The sequence below is a fragment of the Dama dama genome, chromosome 12, assembly GCF_033118175.1.
Source record: "Dama dama isolate Ldn47 chromosome 12, ASM3311817v1, whole genome shotgun sequence".
Lineage (NCBI taxonomy): Eukaryota > Metazoa > Chordata > Mammalia > Artiodactyla > Cervidae > Dama > Dama dama.
This window is the reverse complement of record NC_083692.1, coordinates 82,376,140-82,383,239: the sequence shown is the minus strand read 5'-3', so window position 1 is coordinate 82,383,239 and position 7,100 is coordinate 82,376,140. Positions and strand designations below refer to the sequence as shown.

General features: G+C 41.1%; 1 pseudogene; it reads right to left on the bottom strand.

The window, feature by feature from the left end:
- Positions 1–3,983: 3,983 nt before the first annotated feature.
- Positions 3,984–5,407, bottom strand: LOC133067114 (NADH dehydrogenase (ubiquinone) complex I, assembly factor 6-like; annotated as a pseudogene).
- Positions 5,408–7,100: the final 1,693 nt, after the last annotated feature.

Sequence of the window (7,100 nt, the reverse complement as noted above, 5' to 3'; positions counted from 1 at the left end):
CAGAGTTCCAAAGAATAGCAAGGAGAGATAAGATAGCCTTCCTCAGCAATCAATGCAAAGAAATAGAGGAAAACAACAGAATGGGAAAGACTAGCGAGCTCTTCAAGAAAATTAGAGATACCAAGGGAATATTTCACACAAAGATGGGTTCGATAAAGGACAGGAATGGGATGGAACGTAACAGAAGCAGAAGATATTAAGAGGTGGCAATAATACACAGAAGAACTGTTCAAAAAAGATCTTCATGACCCAGATAATCACAATAGTGTGATCACTCACCTAGAGCCAGACATCCTGGAATGTGAAGTCAAGTGAGTCTTAGAAAGCATCACTACGAACAAAGCTAGTGGATGTGATGGAATTCCAGTTGAGTTATTTCAAATCCTGAAAGATGATGCTGTGAAAATGCTGCACTCAATATGCCAGCAAATTTGGAAAATTCAGCAGTGGCCACAGGACTGGAAAAGGTCAGTTTTCATTCCAATCCCTAAGAAAGGCAATCCCAAAGAATGCTCAAACTACCACACAGTTGCACTCATCTCACACGCTAGTAAAGTAATACTCAAAATTCTCCAAGCCAGGCTTCAGCAATACGTGAATTGAGAGCTTCCAGATGTTCAAGCTGGTTTTAGAAAAGGCAGAGGAACCAGAGATCAAATTGCCAACATCCGCTGGATCATCGAAAAACTAAAAGAGTTCCAGAAAAATATCTATTTCTGCTTTATTGACTACACCAAAGCCTTCGACTGTATGGATCACCATAAACTGTGGAAAATTCTGAAAGAAATGGGCATACCAGACCACCTGACCTGCCTCTTGAGAAACCTGTATGCAGGTCAGGAAGCAACGGTTAGGACTGGACATGGAGCCACAGACTGGTTCCAAATAAGAAAAGAAGTACGTCAAGGCTGTATATTGTCACCCTACTTATTTAACTTATATGCAGAGTACATCATGAGAAACACTGGGCTGGAAGAAGCACAAGGTGGAATCAAGACTGCCAGGAGAAATATCAATAACCTCAGATCTGCAGATGACACCACCCTTATGGCACAAAGTGAAGATGAACTAAAAAGCCTTTTGATGAAAGTCAAAGAGGAGAGTGAAAAAGTTGGCTTAAAGCTTAACATTCAGAAAACTAAGATCTTGGCATCTGGTCCCATCACTTTGTGGGAAATAGATGGGGAGACAGTGGAAACAGTGTCAGACTTTATTTTTGGGGGCTCCAAAATCACTGCAGGTGGTGATTGCAGCCATGAAATTAAAAGACGCTTACTCCTTGGAAGGAAAGTTATGACCAACCTAGACAGCATATTAAAAAGCAGGGACATTACTTTGCCAACAAAGGTCCGTCTGGTCAAGGCTATGGTTTTTCCAGTGGTCGTGTATGGATGTGAGAGTTGGACTGTGAAGAAAGCTGAGTGCTGAAAAATTGATGCTTTTGAGCTATGGTGTTGGAGAAGACTCTTGAGAATCCCTTGGACTGCAAGGAGATCCAACCAGTTCATCCTAAGGGAGATCAGTCCTGGGTGTTCATTAGAAGGACTGATGCTGAAGCTGAAACTTCAGTACTTTGGCCACCTCATGCAAAGAGTTGACTCATTGGAAAAGACCCTGATGCTGGGAGGGATTGGGGGCAGGAGGAGAAGGGGACGACAGAGGATGAGATCGTTGGATGGCATCACTGACTCGGTGGACATGGGTTTGAATAAGCTCCGGGAGTTGGTGAAGGACAGGGAGGCCTGGCGTGCTGCGATTCATGGGGTCGCAAAGAGTCGGACACGACTGATCGACTGAACTGAATAAAGCTGTCTAATCAATGAAATAAGATACATTTTGTAAAGGAAGAAACAGAATTATCTTTATTTGCAGATAATAGTGATGTCTACTTAGAAAATTCGAGAATTATCCAACGAAACTATTAGAATGAAAATAATTTCAGTCAAGACCTGATAAAAGATAAATATATAGAAAAAGAAATCTTTTATATTTATATGTTAGCAATAACACATTAGGAAATCAAATGGAAAATTTTGGTTCACAAAGTCAAGTAGGTTAATATATGTAAAACACCTAGCACAGTTCCTAGTAGATAAGGTTATATGAATAATCTGTAACAATAAAATATTGATTTTATAGATTCCTAGAGGTGAACTTACCAAGACAAAAGATACATTTTAAAGATTCTTGATTTTAAAAAAGATTCTTGATATATGTATCTAACTTTTTATTAAAGTATAATATGCATATAGAACTCTAGTAGTCAGTGTCTAGATCAAGAAATAGAACATCTCCAGCACTCCAAAAGTCCTCTGCATGTCCCCTCTTGGTCCCTAGTCATTCTCCTCCCAAGGGTATCTCTTTTTTTTAATTATTCTTTTAATAGAAGATTGATTTTTCTTTTTTAAAATATTTATTTATTTATTTGGCTGCACTGGGTCTTAATTGTGGAATGTGGGATCTTTAATCTTCCTTGCAACATGCAGGATCTTTAGTTGCAGCAGGATTTTTTTTTTTATAGTTTCAGCATTTGAACTCTTAGTTGTGGCATGCAGAATCTAGTTCCCTGACCAGGGATCGAATTCGGGGCCCCCTGCATGGCGTCTTAGTCACTGGAGCACCAGGGATGTTCTGCCACAGTATTTCTGACTTCTGACCACACTGATTAGTTTTGCTAGCTTTAGACTTTATTTGAGTGGAATCATACCTATGTACCATTTAAGTCTGGCTTCTTTTGCTCAGCATTACATTTATGAGATTTATTCATATTTCTCATGTGCTTGTAGATTACTCATATTGCTATATACTATTTCCTTGCATGAGTTTACCACAAGTTTCCATTTTTCTACCCAGCTACTAGTACTTTCCAACTGGGGGCTATTATGAAAAGTACTAAAAAAATAAAACAGTACTGCTGGGAAAACATATGACATGTATGATACCTGTCTTTTGGTAGACATGAGGACAATTTCCTTTTGCATACCTGCCCTACCCATGGCTTCCCAGGTGGTGCAGTGGTAAAGAATTTGCCTGCCAATGCAGGAGATGCATGAGATGCAGTTTCAGTCCTGGTCCAGAAGATCCTCTGGGGAAGGAAATGGCAATGCAGACCAGTTTTCTTGCCTGGAAAATTCCATGGACAGAGGAACCTAGCGGGCTACACTACAGTCCATTGGGTTGATAAGAGTTGGACACAACTGAGTGACTGAGCACACTCACACACTAGATTGAAAAGGAAATGTGCTTATTCACCTCCAGAAGATACTGCCAAGCAGTTTTTCAATGTGACTATACCAATTTACACACCAAAAGACACATATGAGAGTTCAGTTGCTACCCATACTTGCTGATGCTTTTTCATTTGAGTCATTCTGATGGAAGCGTAGTGTTATTGCATTATGGTTTTAGTTTGCATTTTCCTGATGACTAATGAAGTTGAGCTCCTTTTTGTATGTTTATTGCCCATTTTGATATATTGCAAAGCATCAATTGCCATTTTCCTAGTAGGTTGCTTTCTTTCCTATTGATTTGTAAGAGTTTTTTTTTTTTTCCTTTTGGTCTGCATCAAGTCTTAGTTGTGGCACACAGGATCTTCCTTGTGGTGCATGAACTCTCTAGTTTGGCTTAGTTGCACCTCGGCATGTGGGATCTTAGTTCCCTGACCAGGATTGAACTCTCATCCCCTGCATTGCAAGGTGGATTCTTAAACACTGGACCACCAGGGAAGTCCCTTGAAAGAGTTCTGAATATATATTCTTGCTACAAGCCCTTTGTTAGATATAAGAGTTGCAATATTTTACCCCACTCTGTGGATTGTCTTTTTTCTCTCTCAATGGTTATCTTCTGGTGAACAGAAGTTCATAATTTCAGTATAATCTATCAAAATTTTTCTTTGTAGTTAACACTTTTTCATGTCTTGTTTTTTCCCAACCAAAATTGTTTTTTCAGTACCATAAACTTATTTTATATCTTTTTCTCTGCGACTAAATACACAATGATAATGAAAGTAATGTGTTTTTCTGTTGTCAAGATGGGTGCGTGCTAAGTCACTTCAGTTGTGTCTGACTATTTGCAACCACATGGACTGTAGCCAGTTTCCTCTGTCCATGGGATTCTCCAGGCCAGAATACTGGAGTGGGTTCCCATTTCCTTCTCCAGGGGATCTTCCCGACCCAGGGATCGAACCCACATCTCTTATGTCTCCTGCACCAGCAGGCAGGTTCTTTACCACTAGTGCCATCTTTGATGCCAAGATGGATAGAATATGTTAAAATCCACCTATTTATTGAATTTCTTTAAATAGTCCTCCAAAGAATCCTGATAAAAGGCAGGAAGTTTTCACTTTTGCTTTTGTGGAAGGATCCAGAATGCCTTAAGTGCAAGTGTGCCTGGCTAGTAATGACATATATTATGTCTCTCACATTTTTATCATTGGTCCTTCTGTAGAAAGTTCTCTTGTGAAATACCACATGTTGTATTCATCAAACACACGAATATCCAAGGGAAGGAACATCATCCTTCTGCTACTATGATAGTACATTGCTCTTTCTTTGTGTGATGCAAGGACTTATTGCAGTGGCTTCTCTTGTTCCCCAGTACGGGGCTCTAGAGCACACAGGCTAGTTGTGGGATGCGGGCTCAGTAGTAGCGGCTCCTGGGCTCTAGAGTGCAATCTTGATAGTTGTGGCATATAGACTTAATTGCTCCGTGACATGTGGGATCTTCCTGGACCAGGGATCAAACCTGCATTGGCAGGGGGATTCTTCACCGCTGAGCTTTTGAGAAAGCCGATAGTACTTAGCTCTTAAGCATATGACAATACCTTGTGCTTTTCCAGTGTCATTTGCAGCGTGAACTGCACCGAGACTATATACCCAGTATTTCTAGTGTTAAATAAAGAAGAGAGCTCTGTGTGTTTTCATCCTAATTTTCCGGTTTCTACATATTATTATATACTTTGTCATCCAATTTTTTTCTTCTTCATCAATAATTTTTAGAAGCCATTTTTGATCAGATTATGTCTTTTGACAGCAGCCTCCCATCCACTTTTCCCTCTCAGTGACCAGTGTGGGGGCCTGGTTTTCTAACCTTACTGGGGCTATGTGAAGTCAGTCTGGGGCCCAGAAACAGGGCCTGCTTTGCTGGTGCGCAGACCTTCCACAGCTCAGTAGCCACAGGCTAATGGGGTGGATTATCACAGTATATATAGTCCACAGTTTTTGTTTTGTTTTGTTTTGCTTTTCAAAACTGCATTCGCATCAGTCCAATTGTTTCCTCAGAGACCGAGTCTTTAACCAGCCTGATCTAGTTCTGCATTGAACTCACTCAGTGCAAGAGCAGAGCTCTGGGATTCTGCAGGGAGCAACAGGGAACATAAGCAGCCATCATGATATTGTTTCCACAGCTGCTCCAGGTAGTAGCAGCCTATGCTCAAGCCACTCGCTCCACTGGCCGTGGCCATGCTCCTCTCGGGTCCCATGAGTCTGGAAGGTGGAGGTGGTAGCACACACTGGGGATCCCAAATTGCTGCTGCTCTTTTTATTTTTTTTGGCTGCACCTCGTGGCATCTTGGTTCCTTGATACCCACCCCTTGCATTGGAAGCATGGAGTCTTAACCACTGGATCACCAGGCAAGTTCCCCAAACTATTTCTTAAAGTAGGTGAATTGCAATATACACAGTCATTGTTGTTCAGTCACTAAGTCATGTCTGACTCGTTGCGACTCCATGGGCCGTGGCATGCCAGGCTTCCCTGTCTTTCACTATCCCAGAGTTTGCTCAAACTCATGTCTATTGAGTCAATGATGCCATCCAACCATCTCATCCTCTGTCTCCCCTTTCTCTTCCTGCCCTCAGTCTTTCCCAGCATCAGGGTCTTTTCCAATGAGTCGGCTCTTTGCATCAGGTGGCCAAAGTATTGGAGCTTCAGCTTCAGTCATTAGATGTGAATAAATGCTCATTTTGTCATATTCATCCCAGGTTTTAGCAAGTTCCCAGCTGGCCTGAACATCTTGCCTTTTGGTAGTACTGAGACTTGAATGGTGCCTGACTTACTCTGTTACTAGCTAGAGAGTTGCATCATTTACCAAATCAGATACTGTTCACAGAATGCCCACCTTACATCAATAGCATCTCTTTGGTAATGTGCTTCTCCAGGGCTACTTCTGGAGGGGCGAGAGGTTGACACATTCTTTCCATTAACATATGTATGTCATGTCTCAGAATGGCCTGTGCCAAGACTGTGCTTGAGGAATCTTGGAAAGACAGTTTAAAAATAATAATAGTATTTAGCAAGCACTTATTAATTGCTCACTATAGATAGTATATTTATCAGTAATATCAATATCCATCAATGATAATATTTATTGTGCAGTTATTAAGGCACTATGCTCAGAGCTTTGTGCGTGTTATTCCATTTCATCTTCACAGTAATTCTGTGAGGCAGGAAAGCTTTTTATCCCAGTTTTAGAGATGAAGGAACTGACGTTCAGTGAGGTTAAGGAAATTTCCCCAAGGAACTTGGCCTGTAAGTGTTGGAACTAAGTAAATGCCCAAACAGGATAGAAATGCAGGTCTGCCTATTCACAGCCTATATTAGCTCTCTGGTCATACATGTGTATCTAACAGATGTGCTGTGCAAGCCAGTTTGATGCAGCTGGAAAAGTCTTTCCTATAATTTTTGCAGTAAGGTTAGAATATTCCAGCAATTAAAACTTCACAATACTACTCTCCCAATTCCTCTCACCCTCCCCTTCTCCTTCTGCATCCACAGTCCATTCTCTACAGCTGTGTCTCTATTCCTGCCCTACACATGGGTTAGCCACTACTGTGGATAAAATAGATAGTGGGAAGCTGCTCTTTAGGAGGGAGCTTAGCTCAGGGCTCTGTGATGACCTACAGTGGTGGGGTGGGAGGTGGGGAGGGAGACTCAAGAGGGAGGGGATATATGTTTACATATAGCTGATTCACTTTGTTGTATAGCAAAAACTAACACAACGTTGTAAAGCAATTATACTCTGACAAAAGACAAATAAAAGGCACTGAAAAAAACTTCACAATACAATTGCATAGCATGGCATAAAAGACTATTTGTGATGTAGC